The sequence below is a fragment of the Arvicola amphibius genome, chromosome 8, assembly GCF_903992535.2.
Source record: "Arvicola amphibius chromosome 8, mArvAmp1.2, whole genome shotgun sequence".
Classification (NCBI taxonomy): Eukaryota; Metazoa; Chordata; class Mammalia; order Rodentia; family Cricetidae; genus Arvicola; species Arvicola amphibius.
The window spans coordinates 47,603,909-47,620,127 of NC_052054.1; positions in this window are offsets into that span (position 1 = coordinate 47,603,909).

Sequence of the window (16,219 nt, forward strand, 5' to 3'; positions counted from 1 at the left end):
AAATAAAAGCACAATTTATTTTAATAAAAATATCAGTAGCAGATTATTAACATGCCAAACTTTTAATGAATAAGAAAAAAGAATAACACAATTAACTGTAATTGTGAGATAATGTTTAAAATATTTAATGAATTTTTTAAAATGCTGTGATGAAATATGCAATTTATTTTTTTACTGTTCTTTTTTTGAAAACATGTTTTCCAAGATCTCAATTTCATTAGGTTGCAAAACATTTAAAACTCTAATCTAGTAAACAAGGCATCCAGAAATGCATAACAAAGTATTTAAACCCCCCGGAAATTAAAGACTTTAATGTGTGATTTATCTATAAAACCTCTCTTCTGCTTGGGGCTCAGAGAATTTGTCTTCAGCCACACAGTTTCTTGTGACAGTTCATGTATATATATATGTATATATTTCTCTAGCTAGATATAATAATTTTTTTCTTTTCAATATGCACTAATACTTTTAGGATCAAAATATTAATATTAACAAAAATAATATATTGCAGAGAAAAGTAATACAGATAAACAACTGATATATTGATATTTTGGTGGATGAGCTATAATAATTTAAAGTAATTTCCCCCTGTGATTTATAATTTTTTTCTCATATAAATTTTATTTAGATGCTCAAATTATCTCTTTTAAAGTTACTGGAAATAATTATCTTTTAATTAAACAAAGAATGACAGTGACAATAGAGAAAGAGAATACAGGTAAATCAGGCAAATATGTTTCATGTTTCTTTTGCATGTTTCATGTTTCATCTTCTGGGTTCCTTGATGTCATTCATTGCAATTTTACAAGTGTTAACTGAGTCATGGTGGCACATGCCTTTAATCTGAGCATTCGGCAGGCAGAAGCAGGTGGTTCTCTGTGAATCTGAGGCCAGTCTACAGAGTGGGTTCTAGGACAGGCTGGCACCAAAGTTACACGTGGAAGTCCTTTCTAGAAAAACCAAAAGTCACACAGAGATGGAAAATACACAGAGAATCTTGATACTGTATGTTATTGTGTTGCCTTTGAATTATTTGATGACTTGTGGAAGGAGCAAAAGCTGCTAAAAGACATTTAATTATAAATGCTGCTGGATTAACCCAACCTATATATTTTGAAATGCCTTGATTCAAAATTTAAGTCAATAGGTATGTTACTTTGGAGACGAGTTTTTGTTTTTGTTTCCATTGGAAATAAGGGGTTGTCACTTGTATTGGTTTAATAAAATGTTGATTTTTCCAGTAGCCAAGGAGGAAGTATGGGGGTGGTGACCAGAATAGGAGAATTCTGGGGAGACAAAAGGCTCAGTCTGCAGTCATCACCCAAATACAGAGGATGCAATATGCGAATACCTCACTAATGAAAGGTATCCAGCCATATGGCTCACACAGACAAGAATTATAGGTTAAGATATAATAACTAGTTAATAAGAAGCCTGAGCTAATAGGCCAACCAGTTAATAATTAATGTGACTGGTTCACATTAATGAGTCAGCATCACAATTTTTCCTCTTTTTAAAGGAACTAGTGTTTAAGGTAGAGAAATATTGTTATATGTAAACCCAATACTGACAGTACTGGGAGATTGAAGATCTCAGAAAAATGATGTACACATTGATTTTGTATTTTATGTTTTCTGAAATTCACTTTGGTTAAGTTGCTTTCTTCTGATATTTGCAACTAAATACTCAGGGAGAAGTAGCATACATAGCACAGAAGTAATTTTGAGATTGCCTTTAAGACGAATATCTCCTTGGTTTTAATTTAGTCTCCCTTTCAAGCCAGAAAACACACTGTAAACAGTTTTGCTTTGGATTTCTGCAGAGTCACAGACCACAAACACTTATGTATGATTGGTACTTACATCTGGTGGCCCACAATACATACAAAACAAAAACGCTTCTTTCATTAAAAAGAACAGAAAGACACTGGCAACAACTCAGGAGACCTCAACTGAACCTCATCTTTCTTTCCTCAGGGTGAATTGGTATGATAAGAGTTAGCTCTAACATTCTCTTTTCTCTCCTTAACCTTTTCCTTTGAACCCCGGCACTTGCCCCACATCCCATAAAATCTTGTGCAAATAACCATATGGTTTCTGGTCACTGTTCTTTGACTTCAAGCTCTCTCGTCCAGTCCTTTCTCTGTTTCTCCAGGGCTGGTGGCCCTGGTTCATAGCTCCCATTTCTCCGCATCACTCTCCACCTCACCTGGAACACTCGAGTAGCCTCCTTGCTTGTCTCTCTCCCTTCAGAGTCTCTTAGCCTCTAATCCATCACTCACAGAGCAAGCAGCATCATAATTTAAAAAATAGATTTAGTAGTATAACTGCCATGTTTAAAACAGAGTTAAAAAGAAAATATTTATGGTTCTATTTGCTTGCAAGACAGAGCTTTCACTGGGATAAAGAGGAGATTTTTTAAGGGTTGGTCAATATCTATGCCAGATTTAATTTCTATGGATCACTCATATATCTAACATGTGAGTTGACTCATTTTTACGATAAAATAAATAGCTACCTAAATTTAAAACTGTAATTTCAAATCCTTTTTGAGTATAGAAATAATTGTAGTGAATAGATACATGTTATTTCTCTCCAGTAATAGGGATTTTAGCTATGTTCTTGCCATCTGAAATATGAACTAAAGGATTAATGATATGTCACATCTATTTAAATCTGTTTTCAAAGTAACATAAACTACTTTCAGAATCTACACTATTTCAGTAGAAATACATCAGTCATATAAATGAACAGGCTACAGGTCTAGGTCAATACATTCCAGCCCATTAAACAGAGGAAAGGAGAGCAAGTTTGTCTGCTTCAATATTCTGAGAGGAGAGATGAATAGCAGCAAAGGCAGGTCTGTGACTACAGCTTGACAACAGGAGCAGGGAAAATGATCAGTCATTAATCCTTCGCAGTGCGAATTATTACCAAATTTCTGTGTTAACAGAAAGAAAATGCAAAGAAATGGTTTAAGGCATTTTTCACTTTAGAAAATCATATTCAGTTAGAGCTAAAGACTCATTCTAGTACTAACAAACCTCGGCATTTAAATGAAACTTATGAAAGAAGTTATACCCTGAGAAGTGAGATGTTCTGAGACCCACTCATTGCATAAAGCAGTTTTCTCCTCATACCAATGTCTGTTCAGACTTGAGGTAATCTAGGGAATTAAAGACTTTGTGACTTTGAGTACTAGCACTGAGGAAATATAAGCTCATGCTGACTGTTTTTAAAATGCCAGACTGTGACAATTGAAGTAGAAAAACATCTATTTATAGACTAAGATCGTATCTGACATTCATGTGGTCAGTGATGGAAAGGTTGGGTGAAGCAATGAGCCCGGAGGGTGGATCTCCAATATTTTAAACAGAAATCTGGGATGTACAGTGGCAATTACCAATAGCAATCCATTCTCAGCATCCAAGGTCCAGGCATTACTAATTAACAAATGATTTTAGAGTTAACTGTTTGGTTGCTGTGGGTAAGTAGAAGACTGTCAAAAGAAAGGAAGTATAAAATAAATGATATAAAACATGAGTTAAATGTCTAAGCTGCTTGTGACTGATATGATTTCTCTTCAGTCATGACTGACCTAAACCACTCCATCATTTCAGAGTTAAATCTAGAAAATAGGTATTATCTTTAAATTGCCTTAATATTTTATCTCATTTATTTAAGTTTTGTTAAAATATCTATACAAATGCTCTTTCCTTATCTTTTTATTTTTGTGTGAGCTGTTGTGGAATCTTTTCATAAAGACATATCTTTATTTATGTGGTGACTATGAACCTAAACATGTATTGTCCTCTATCTAAAATTATAATATGATCATATTTTTCTTTTGAAAAAGCAAAGTGAAATTTTAAATAAAAAGTTATATGAAATTATATAGACTATGTTTACTTGTATATGTAGACTTGAAAAGAGTATGTTAAGATGAAAATAATATATCTCTAATGGGAAAAATAATTTTCAATTCAAGAAAAAGATTTTCTGCCAAGGAGATTCATTTAGACTTCAATTCTTTAATAATATTTTTATTATTATTTGTCTTTACATGCACATGTGTGCATGTACCATCAAGCATGTATATGTCAGAGTTCAATGAGATGTTAGTTTCTTTTACTTTTTCTTTCTCTCTCTTCTTTCTTCTTCCTTCCTTCCTTCCTTCCTTCCTTCCTTCCTTCCTTCCTTCCTTCCTTCCTTCCTTCCTTCCTTCCTTTCTTTCTTTCTTTCTTTCTTTCTTTCTTTCTTTCTTTCTTTCTTTCTTTCTTTCTTTCTTTCTTTCGGTTTTTCAAGACAGGCTTTCTCTATAGCTTTTGGAGCCTATCCTAGAACTAGCTCTTATAGACCAAGCTGGCCTCAAACTCACAGAGATCCGCTTGCCTCTGTCTCCTGAGTCCTGGGATTAAAGGACTGCACCACCACTGCCTGACTGAAATGTTGGTTTCCTATGAAGACGATGAGAATAAAAGTCAGGTCATTAGAATTTCAAAGCAAATGGGCAAGTGTGTTGACCTACTGAACCATCTTTTTTTTTTTTTTTTTTGTTTTTGTTTTTGTTTTTCGAGACAGGGTTTCTCTGTGGCTTTGGAGCCTGTCCTGGAACTAGCTCTTGTAGACCAGGCTGGTCTCGAACTCACAGAGATCCGCCTGCCTCTGCCTCCCGAGTGCTGGGATTAAAGGCGTGCGCCACCACCGCCCGGCTACCTACTGAACCATCTTAATGCCCTTCATTTACACTTTGAATTTTAATTTTTTAAAGGCTCTCTCTGTGTAACATTTTTGCATTTCTGGCTGTCCTGGAACTTGCTTTGTACACCAGGCTGGGCTCAAACTCACAGAGATCCACCTGCTTCTACCTCCAGCGTGTAGAGATCACAGGCGTGTCTCACCACTATGCAGAATCTTTTTTATTCTTTGACAATTTCATGCATGTAAACTACTTATCTAGATCACATTCACCCACATAACCCTCTTGGTTTTCCTCCCATTACTTCTGAATGCCTTCATATTTCTACAAATATCTCCCTGATCAATTAGTAACTTATACGGAGAAATTCCCGACCTGGCACTGGAAGCTTTGTTTATTACATTTATACTGTTAGTACAAAATACTTTGCCAGATCCTTTGGGTTTTGTACTTAAATGCACAATGATCATTGCTGAATATTTCAGTGTGATATTCTTTCATCAATTCTTGGCTTATTGTACATACAATCTTTGAGTAAACGATGCCATCAGTTCTTTCTTTTAGATTAATTTTAGCTTTTGGAAAATTATACTTGTAGATACTTTTAAAAGCCAAGTAATTTCCTCCATATTTTTAAATCACGCATTTGCAATGTTTCTTGAGATTTTTTGATGGAACAGGTGTTCTCTTGTATATATCATAGCATATACAAATAGAGATAATTTGACTTCTTTGTTCTATTTGTTTCCCTTTAATTTTCTCCTATTGTTCAACTATATCTTAAAGGTCTGCATTGAACTGGAGTAGTAATAGCTGACCACCCTGTCTCTCTCCCCATTTTAATGATCTAGTAGCAATATTTTTCTTCAACTTAGGATGATATTAGCTGTGGCTGTTCATGTGTAGGCTTCATTATATTGAAGTATGCTCCAAATGCCCCACCATATGAAAGAATTTTTATCTTAAACACATGCTGTATTGTGAAAAAGACCTTTTTGTATATGTTGAGATTATATACAATTTTATCTTGTGTCTAGTTCTATGTATTACATATGTTAAACCATACTATTTTCAGCATAATGCCAACTTGATCATGGTGGATGATCTTTCTTCTATATACCTGACCTCATTTTTTAAGCATTTCGTTCAGAATTTTTGCATCTGTACTAATCAGGGATATTAAACTCTAGTGATCTTTATGTTGTATCCATACTTGCCTATGTTGCTAGAATATTGCATAAACCAAATATTAACAATACAGTTTCATAAACAATAAGATCTGCATAATAGCTTTGCCAGTTGCTATACTGATATGGATGGATGCTATCCCAAAAGTTCACCTGTAAATAAAGAGCTACAGTCAATTCATGGAAGCTGAGAGAGGGATAATCCATTTTCTCAAAGACAAAATTCCTGATAGGTTATTAGGTTATTCAATTACAAGTGGTCACTTCTAAATACATGTACATACATGCGACTTTAAATGAGTTCAATGGGTTGAATATATATATATATATATATATAATGTTACAATGTTGCATATATGTATATACATAAAATCAAATAATATATATGTATATATGTGAGTGTGAATATAACTATAATAATTAAAGAAGAAGCCATGAAATTTAAAAGAAATCAAGAGGATAAGTGATGTGGGATTACCCTCTGTATGCTGTGAATATCATTGGTTAATAAAGGAACTGCTTTGTTCCTATAGCAGAGGTATTAGCAGAACAGAGCTAGGCAGGGAAAACTTAAGCTGAATCAGAGTCACAGAGAAGCCATGTAGGCCCCGCCGGAGATGGACACCAGAACTTTAGCCGGTAAACCACAGCCATGTGGCAATACACAGATTAATAGAAATGGATTAAATTCAAAAGTAAGAGGTAGCCAATAAGAAGCTAGAGCTAATGGGGCAAGCAGTCATTTAATTCATACAGTATCTGTGTGGTTATTTCAAGGCTAAGAGGCCAGGAACTAACTAGCAACCTCCTTCCTACAGATTAGAAAGGTGTTGGAAAGTAGGAGGAAATGGTGGCAATAGGTCAACACAGTATTTCCATGTAAAATTCTCAAAAAAAATTAGTAAAAAAGAAGAGAGCCCAAGACAAGCTCTTTTTATCATATTTGTGTCATCTTCTTTTTACTACTAGAAACACCATGGATATACATAAATAAAATATATTATTTTTAAATGATTGTATTAGGAAATATCTCAAATGTTTATGAACTCCTAAAATTATTAGTCAGTTATTCTTTTCAGTTACATGTCTCCACAGCACCAGCCATTTTCTTTTCCAATTAGTAGCTATCTTACACATGCTCAGTAGCACTAATGTCTACTAACAGCACAAAGAAATGTCTCTTGAAGTATTTCAAATGGTTACACAAATGTCAACTCATTTGTTCTAACTCTCAGCCTCAGGAACAATTGACAAGAGGCAACTTTATCTCTACATGTAGAAATAGTACATCTGTGATATAGAAGGACAGTGAAATTTCTGATCTTCTCAAACAATGGGGTCATGATTGTCCAGTCAACTCTTTCAGAGTTCTTTTGCTTTACTATCACTATTAGATACTGTGTCCTTTCTCAGTCTAATGTACAATGGAATGCTACCCAACAGAACAAATCTTTGTCATTAAAGGCAACTGAAGAAACAAATAGAAAATTTGTGTATTGCAAGCACATCCTATCATTATTACCAAGAAGATCTCACTTGTCTGAAATTACTTTCCTTCCTTTCTTTCTTTCTTTCTTTCTTTCTTTCTTTCTTTCTTTCTTTCTTTCTTTCTTTCTTTCTTTCTTTCTTTCCCTCCCTTCCTTCCTTCCTTCCTTCCTTCCTTCCTTCCTTCCTTCCTTCCTTCCTTCCTTCCTTCCTTCCTTCCTTCCTTCTTCCTCTTCAATATTTGTCAAGGAGTCCAAATAATCTAGGCCTCTTAGACAAAAGAGTCACTTGGTTACCAAAGACATGAAAACCCATATGCATGCTATCTTCTCAGTCAACCGTAAAATGCAGCACTTTCCTATCTCCATTAAGAGACCGACTTTGTACCATACTATGCATTTTATAATATTTCTATCTAAATGCAGATTTCTACATCCCATGTCTACCGAGTCGCCAGGGTTTCCATAAAAACACCAGCAGGAGAGTACATCGAAATTCATTTTGCATATTAAAGGAATCTCTCTCTGACTTTCCTTCTTTTATTTGTTTTATCAATTCAAGCAATAAGCAAGAAAATTAGACTTTCAGCCGTGATGGGGAAGCAATTTATGATTTTATCAGCCCTGATGCTTTTTCTCCTGCTTAGAAATTTTACAGATTCTTAAGAGCAAGTCAGCTTAAAATGTCCCCACTGGAAAATGAAATAAGTCTAGCTTTATCATTTCCCCCAAATACTGTAGTACTCTATTACCTGACGACAGCTTCACTTTGAGTAACATGTCCCTTGATGCTTTTCTTCCCAATATCTACAGCACACATAAAATCTGTCCCATGGGGATATGCTCCATTTGGAAACGTTATTATAAATGCTATAATATTTCCCAGCATGCATCCTAATGGCACAGTTAGGTCAGGGGTGTTTTCAGCACCTAACGCATAGAAAATATGTCTCTTCACACTTGTAACTTCTTTTAACAGAGAAAACATATTTGATATTGGCTGTCAATGGAACTGGGGCACATTTCCAAACAGCTGATTCTATGCAGTTTGCTGAAGCTTTGCATAAGCCCCCAGGCAATTCAATATGTAAGGAAGAAACAATATTTGGTACATTTATGTGACTGAGAAATTAAAGACACAGTACCTGAAAATCTAAGAATACAAATTTATTTCCAATGAAGGTGTTTATATCAGCTTTCAAATTTATTATGTAAAAGGCATAGTATAATTACTAATATATACTAAATTTATAATTTAGATAATATGAAATATGATTTAAAAAGTTAAACCAAAACCGATCATTTATTCAAGCATGCATTTCCAAACAAAAGGTAAGCCAAGCCCCTTTGCTGACACTAACAGAGATTTAGCATGTTGAAATATTTGGAGAAATGTTGCCTCATTTAGTCTTGTGATTATTTAAATCAAAATTATTACAAAGTTTTAAAAACTAGTAATTCTGTTTTATGAGCTTTGTTTCATGTACATACATAGAAAGCTGCATCTGTAACATGCAGCCATATAATTTTCTATCCTATTTTCCATTGACCACAACGAGATTTTATAAATGTCAAAATAGCTTATTTTAAAAAGCTATTAATTTCTGAAAATGAAAATTTTTTCTACTGGAAAGTAGCAACATATTTTTTCACTTTCTTTTTTCACTCTATATGCAGGATAGAATATTAAATACTATAGTTTCTTTTCCCATGCCTCAAACATCTAAACTTACCCAATAAAAATATATGGTTTGATAACATTGTTGTCTGCACACGTTTAAAAATGGTGTTATCAATGCATTTCCAGCGACAGAGGGCACATCACATACCAACATTTTATTTATTAACTTTTAAAGATTGAAATGAAACAATATTCTAGATAGTTCTAATGTTTAATAAACCTTACACCAGAGATTCAATTGCAGTTTAGCTGGACACCATTTGGAAACACCAGGGACATAGTCTGCATGGCTCTGTGATTAAGACATGGCAGCCTGTGCTGTCAGTGGTCAGGAAAATGGTTCACAAACTTTTCTTAATCTGCCTATTTGCTTCCCAGACTAGTAGAATAAATATTTAATTACTAAATATATCTTCTATAACTAAGATATAATTTGTATATTTCAGCTATCACCTATAACCACTGCTTGCCTATATTTGTTCTAATCTATATTTTCTTCTCACTAGAAGTCTGAAGAATAAAACATTTGCCCTGCCTCTTTTATTATTTCATTCTAATATTTTATTCTGTTTGCAAGAACAAATGTATAATTCTGCTTATGGCTTCCTAGGAGAACACAAGAGAGAACATTAGTGTGGTAGGAAGAATCATATGTGTCATAGAGTTGATAAGGATTTACATGGAAGCCAATGTAACAGGGATTCTTTTCAGAGCTGGTTGGAGACAGGGTTGGTGATTCTAAATGGAACAAGAGCTTACTGCAAGGCCAAAAAAAACCCCAAAAAACAAAAACAAAAACAGAAACAAAACAAAACAAAACAGCTATTGTTGGCAGCTTCAAAATGAAACAAAACACCTGGATTCTGGCAGAAAGTTGCACATTGTCTCTGGTGAGACAAAGAATTAAATACTTGCCACAGGTGATCTATGGCTGACATTCAGAATGCTGTGGCAGAGGAAGGCTGTAGATATCTCTGGTAGCTGTTTTCTCCCAGTTGAGCAATGAAAAGCCAAGGACACAGCTCAGTCTGCGGAGCTCTTCCCCTTGGAACTAACCTTGCCAGTTCATCCTTGGGTATACATTCAAAAGAATAAAAACACGTGCAAGTTCCTAAAAGTGGGGCAGGGGTGTTCTAGTGTTCATGGCTTTCCATATAAACATGCTTCTGCTTATAATTCTGCTTGTAACTCTCATACTGTGGACTATTAAGTTTTAGATTTGCGATTTCCCGTGTTTGATTCTCAGTGGCACATATTGGTCCATAGAATGTAATTTAAAGAGAGCAGAATTTTACTGCTCACCCACCTACTTTAGACAGAGACATTTGATTTGGGATATTGACACCTGCACTGAATGTTGATTTTCTGATTTTCTATAATATACATAGTTGGGCTATTAAGCTGTATTCTGTAGAATGCATAATAAAAACAGAGACAGACCAGCCAAGCCACTAGAGAGTTCTTACTTCTACCAAGGCTCAGATAAACAAAGGGGTGACCCCATCCTCGGCATGACTGCATACTTCAATGCTCTCCATCAAACCTCAGACTGCAGTGAGCTCTTGTTTTCTCCTATTTTATACACCTCTCTACTCAGTCATATCACTCCTGTCTCTATCCCCTTAGTGCTCAGATTAAAGTCCTGTCACTCCTGAGTGCTGGGAACACCTTTGTGTGAGTTCTGTTTCCCTTTTTAGACAGATTCAATCTTGTGTTGCACAAGCTGGCCTTTAATCCTGGGATTAAAGGTGCACGCCACCACTTCCTTCTGGCTTAGCTCTGCACACTGATCTTCAGGCAAGCTTTATCTATCAAAACAAATAAGATATCACTACAGTATTCTTTCATTTTTATTCTTTCATTCTGTTTTATTTGTTCCATACTAGTGAACCAGTAATAATACTTTATTCATTCCTTACTAGTGATCTGTCTTTGTCTCCAGTCCATTAGTTTATTACTGAGTAGTTGGGAATACTTGAGACTATAAAATCATGTAATTATTTAACCACTCTCTCTATAAAGCTATTTTGATAAGTGCAGAAATTTGAGTTCATATTTCTATGAAATTTTTTTTCTACAATTTTTGCATATCAGTGTATGTTTTCTTAAGTTGATATAGAGTTAGCTAATATAGATGAACTACTGACATGTATCTCTTCATCTCTCTTGTCTAGAATATTCAAGAGGTTAGAGAATCTAATGATATTTAACTTAAAAATTAATAACATATCTGCTGAGATTATCTCAAGTCTGTCTCTAAACCATTTTGCTTTAATTCACAGTAAATAGTAAGCAATAGTCCATACTTTCAGCATCCTCCCTTGGCTCCTATAACTGCATCTGTGTTAGTGTGTCCTTCTACTCTTTGCCCAACTCTTATGTTCCAATAGAACATATTCCAAGTATTCCTCACTTTTTGGTACTTCTGATCCTTCTGAATATTTTCCATAACACTATACTATTCTAGAATTGCATACTAAGAATGATGTAGGTGGGTCTTCTATCTATCTCTTGCTTTCATTGGTTAATTAATAAAGAAAACTGCTTAGCCTGATCGGTCAGAACATAGGTAGGTGGGGAAGACAGAACAGAATGCTGTGAGGAAGAAGGTGGTGAGACAGTCGCCATGAAGCCAGCCACCAGGTCAGACATGCTGAATCTTCCCCGGTAAGCCACCACCTTGTAGTGCTACACATATTATTAGAAATGGGTTAAGCAAGATATGAGAGTTAGCCAGTAAGAGGCTAGAGCTAATGAGCCAAGCAGTATTTAAAAGAATACAGTTTCTGTGTAATTATATTGGGTAAAGCTAGCTGGGTGGCAGGACGCAGCCTGCTGCTCCTTCTACAGATTGGGTGGCTGGGAGCCAGGCGGCAGGAAGCAGCCTGCCGCTCCTTCTACATAAGAATACTGACATTTATTGTGTTTACTGCGTCTTACTTCCTCACATCAGGTGTGATGAGGACTAGAATAAAGTTCATAATTACATACTCGAAGAGTAAATTTCTCCCATCTCTCAGTCCTGTTGCATACGGCTTATGGATAACATAGAGGTATTGCTTTGTGTTTTCATTCCTCATAGCCACAAAGGTAGACGGTTCATGCTTAATGCAACCTCTTTCATCATCTTATGAATAGACAGATGAGCAAAACCATGTGTTAGTAAGAGCTTCTAGTTGCTCCTGATGACTGGCCCTCCTGCTTCTAACACATTGGTCAAGATGGAAGACCACATGACCTGCCCAGAGACAAGGAGCTATCACCTTGCCTTGTGCCTAGACAGAAAATAAGAAGTACTCATGAGAGTGCTTTCCGACCCAAGAATCAAAGTAAAATTGTTTTCTCTCAATGAGCCAACAATATGCATATGCATGAAAATTACCCAAAATGAAAGAAGATGGCCATAGCTCTACTAACATGGAGTTCTTTACTTGAAAATGTATGTAATAAATTTTCTTGGACAAGGAGAGCACAGTAGCTTCCTTGACCAGAAATCCTATTGTTTGTGTCCCAGGCACATGATCAAATGAGAAATACAGATTAGAAAACAATCAGACAGCTATTTAAGCTTACTTGGCCTGCTCTGTTTCTGCAATTACGGGTTCTGGGGCTCTTTTCCTTCCAAACTGAACACTTCTTTTAAGATCTATCAAGAATAATAACCTGGCCTCTGCGTTTATTCTTCCTCCTGTTTATTTTATCCTCTTTCCTTTTTTCCTTTTTACAAATTTCCACATTTCAACATGTTACTCTTTGCTTTTCTTTTTATTATTTTATTTTTCTCTTTGTGTCAGATGAATATATGCATGGTGTGTGTACAAATTACATACTCAGATGTATATAGGTGCATGTGTGGGTAGGCACCTGTGTACACATATGCATATGCATACAGAGATTGTCAATGGGGCATCTTCCTCAATCACTTTAGCCCTCCCTTTATTAGCAGAGAACTTCTCTTGTCCCAGAGTTCACATTTTGTCTCTCTCTCTTGCCTCATTTTACTGATTTCAAGATCTTACAAACAAAAGATTTTACTGTGAACTCTTCAAACATGTATATGACGTATTTTGCTTGTATTTACTGCATTTTCTAACCTTCTTCTACCTTATTCCACTCTACTAGTTTCCTTCCTCTTATCTAAAGATATAACATTCTACCTTCATGGTATCAACTCCTGTATGGATTTTAAAACTCTCTCTCTCTCTTTCTCTCTCTCTCTCTCTCTCTCTCTCTCTCTCTCTCACACACACACACACACACACACACATACACACACACACACAAACACACACACACACACACACAGAGAGAAAGAGAGAGAGAGAGAGAGAGAGAGAGAGAGAGAGAGAGAGAGAGAGAAACATACACACACATGAATATAATGCATGAAAGAAAATGTGATATCTGCCTTTCTGATTCTGGATTATTATTTTATTCATCTTTGTTATTTTTATTAATATTCAGATGTTTATTTTGTTAAATTTCTGCCTCCTCCCCACCTCCCATTTACCTCCCCCTCCCTACCTCTACTCCCTCTTCTGTCCAAAGAGCAATAAGGGTTCCTTGCCCTGTGGGAAGTCCATGGTCCTCCCCCCTCCATCCAGGTCTAGGAAGGTGAGCATCCAAATAGGCTAGGCCTCCCCAAAGCCAGTATGTGTAGTAGGATCCAAATCCAGTGCCATTGTCCTTGGCTTCTGAGCTAGCCTCAATGTCCGCCATGTTCAGGGAGTCCGGTATTATCCAGTGCTTTTCAGTCTCAGTCCAGCTGGCCTTGGTGAGCTCAGATTAGATCAGCCCCATCATTTCGGTGGGTGGGAGCACCCCTCGTGGTCCTGACTTCCTTGCTCATTATCTCCCTCCTTTTGCTCCTCATTTGGACTTTGGGAGCTCAGTTCGGTGCTCCAATGTGGGGCTCTGTCTCCATCTCCATCTGTAGCCAGATGAAGGTTCTATGGTGATATGCAAGATATTCATCAGTATGGCTATAGGATCTGGCCATTTCTGGCTCTCTCTCCTCAGCTGCCCAAGGAACTAGCTGGGGGCATCTTCCTGGACACCTGGGAACCCCTCTGGAGTCAAGTCTCTGCCAACCCTAGAATGGCTCCCTTAATTAAGATATATATTTCCCTGTTCCCACATCCACCCTTCCTATATCCAAACCATCCCATTCCCCGAAGCTCTCCCCATCTTCCCCTTCACACTTTTCTCTCCCCATCCTCCCTTACCCCCATCCCACCCTACCCCCAAGTTCCCAATTTTTACCTGGAAATCTTGTCTACTTCCAATATCCAGGAGGATAACTATATGTTTTTCTTTGGATTCACCTTCTTATTTAGCTTCTCTAGGATCACGATTTATAGGCTCGATGTCCTTTATTTATGGCTAGAAACCAATTATGAGTGAGTACATCCCATGTTCATCTTTTTGGGCCTGGGTTACCTCAGTCAGGATGGTGTTTTCTATTTCCATCTATTTGCATGCAAAATTTAAGATGTCATTGTTTTTTGCCACTGAGTAGTATTCTAATATGTATATATTCCACACTTTCTTCATCCATTCTTCCACTGAAAGGCATCTAAGTTGTTTCCAGGTTCTGGCTATTACAAATAATGCTGCTATGAGCATAGTTGAACAAATACTTTTGTAATATGATAGGGCATCTCTTGGGTATATTCCCAAGAGTGGAATTGCTGGGTCCTGGGGTAGGTTGATCCTGAATTTCCTGAGAAACCGCTACACTGCTTTCCAAAGTGGTTGCACAAGTTTGTATTCCCACCAGCAATGGATGAGTGTATTCCTTACTCCACAACCTCTCCAGCAAAGGCTATCATTGGTGTTTTTGATTTTAGCCAATTTGACAGGTGTAAGATGGTATCTCAAAGTTGTTTTGATTTGCATTTTTCTGATTGCTAAGGAGGTTGAGTATGACCATAAGTGTTTTTTGGCCATTTGAACTTTTTCAGTTGAGAATTCTCTGTTCAGTTCAGTGCCCCATTTTTTAATTGGGTTTATTAGCATTTTAAAGTCTAGTCTCTTGAGTTCCTTATATATTTTGGAGATCAGACCTTTGTCTGTTGCAGAGTTGGTGAAGATCTTTTCCCAGTCAGTAGGTTGCCTTTTTGTCTTAGTGACAGGGTCCTTTGTTTTACAGAAGCTTCTCAGCTTCAGGAGGTCCCATTTATTCAATGTTGCCCTTAATGTCTGTGCAGCTGGGGTTATACGTATGAAGCGGTCTCCTGTGCCCATTTGTTGTAGAGTACTTCCGACTTTCTCCTCTAACAGGTTCAGTGTGTTCAGATTGATATTGAGGTCTTTAATCCATTTGGACTTGAGTTTTGTGCATGGTGATAGATATGGATCTACTTTCATTCTTCTACAGGTGACATCCAGTTATGCCAGCACCATTTGTTGAAGATGCTTTCTTTCTTCCATTGTGTTCTTTTAGCTTCTTTATCGAAAATCAGGTGTTCATAGGTTTGTGGGTTAAGATCTGGGTCTTCCATTCGATTCCATTGGTTGACTTCTCTGTTTTTATGCCAGTATTAAGCTGTTTTCAATACTGTAGCTCTGTAATAGAGTTTGAAGTCAGGGATGGTAATGCCTCCAGAAGTTACTTTATTGTATAAGATTGTTTGGGCTATCCTGGGTTTCTTGTGTTTCCATATAAAGTTAATTATTATCCTCTCAAGATCTGTGAAGAATTTTGATGGGACCTTGATGGGGATTGCATTGAATCTATAGATTGCTTTTGGTAGAATTGCTATTTTTACTATGTTGATCCTCCCAATCCAAGAGCAAGGGAGATCCTTCCATTTTCTGATATCCTCTTCAGTTTCTTTCTTCAAAGACTTAAAGTTCTTGTCAAACAGATCTTTCACTTCCTTGGTTAGAGTTACCCCAAGATATTTTATTCTATTTGTGGCTATCATGAAAGGTGATGCTTCTCTGATTTCCTTCTCTGCTTCCTTATCCTTTGTGTATAGGAGGGCAACTGATTTTTTGGAGTTGATCTTGTTGCCACGTTACTGAAGGAGTTTATCAGCTGTAGGAGTTCTTTGGTGGAGTTTTTGGGGTCGCTTTTGTACACTATCATATCATCTGCAAATAATGAAAGTTTAACTTCTTCCTTACCAATTCGAATCCCATTGTTCGCCTTGTGTTGTCTTATT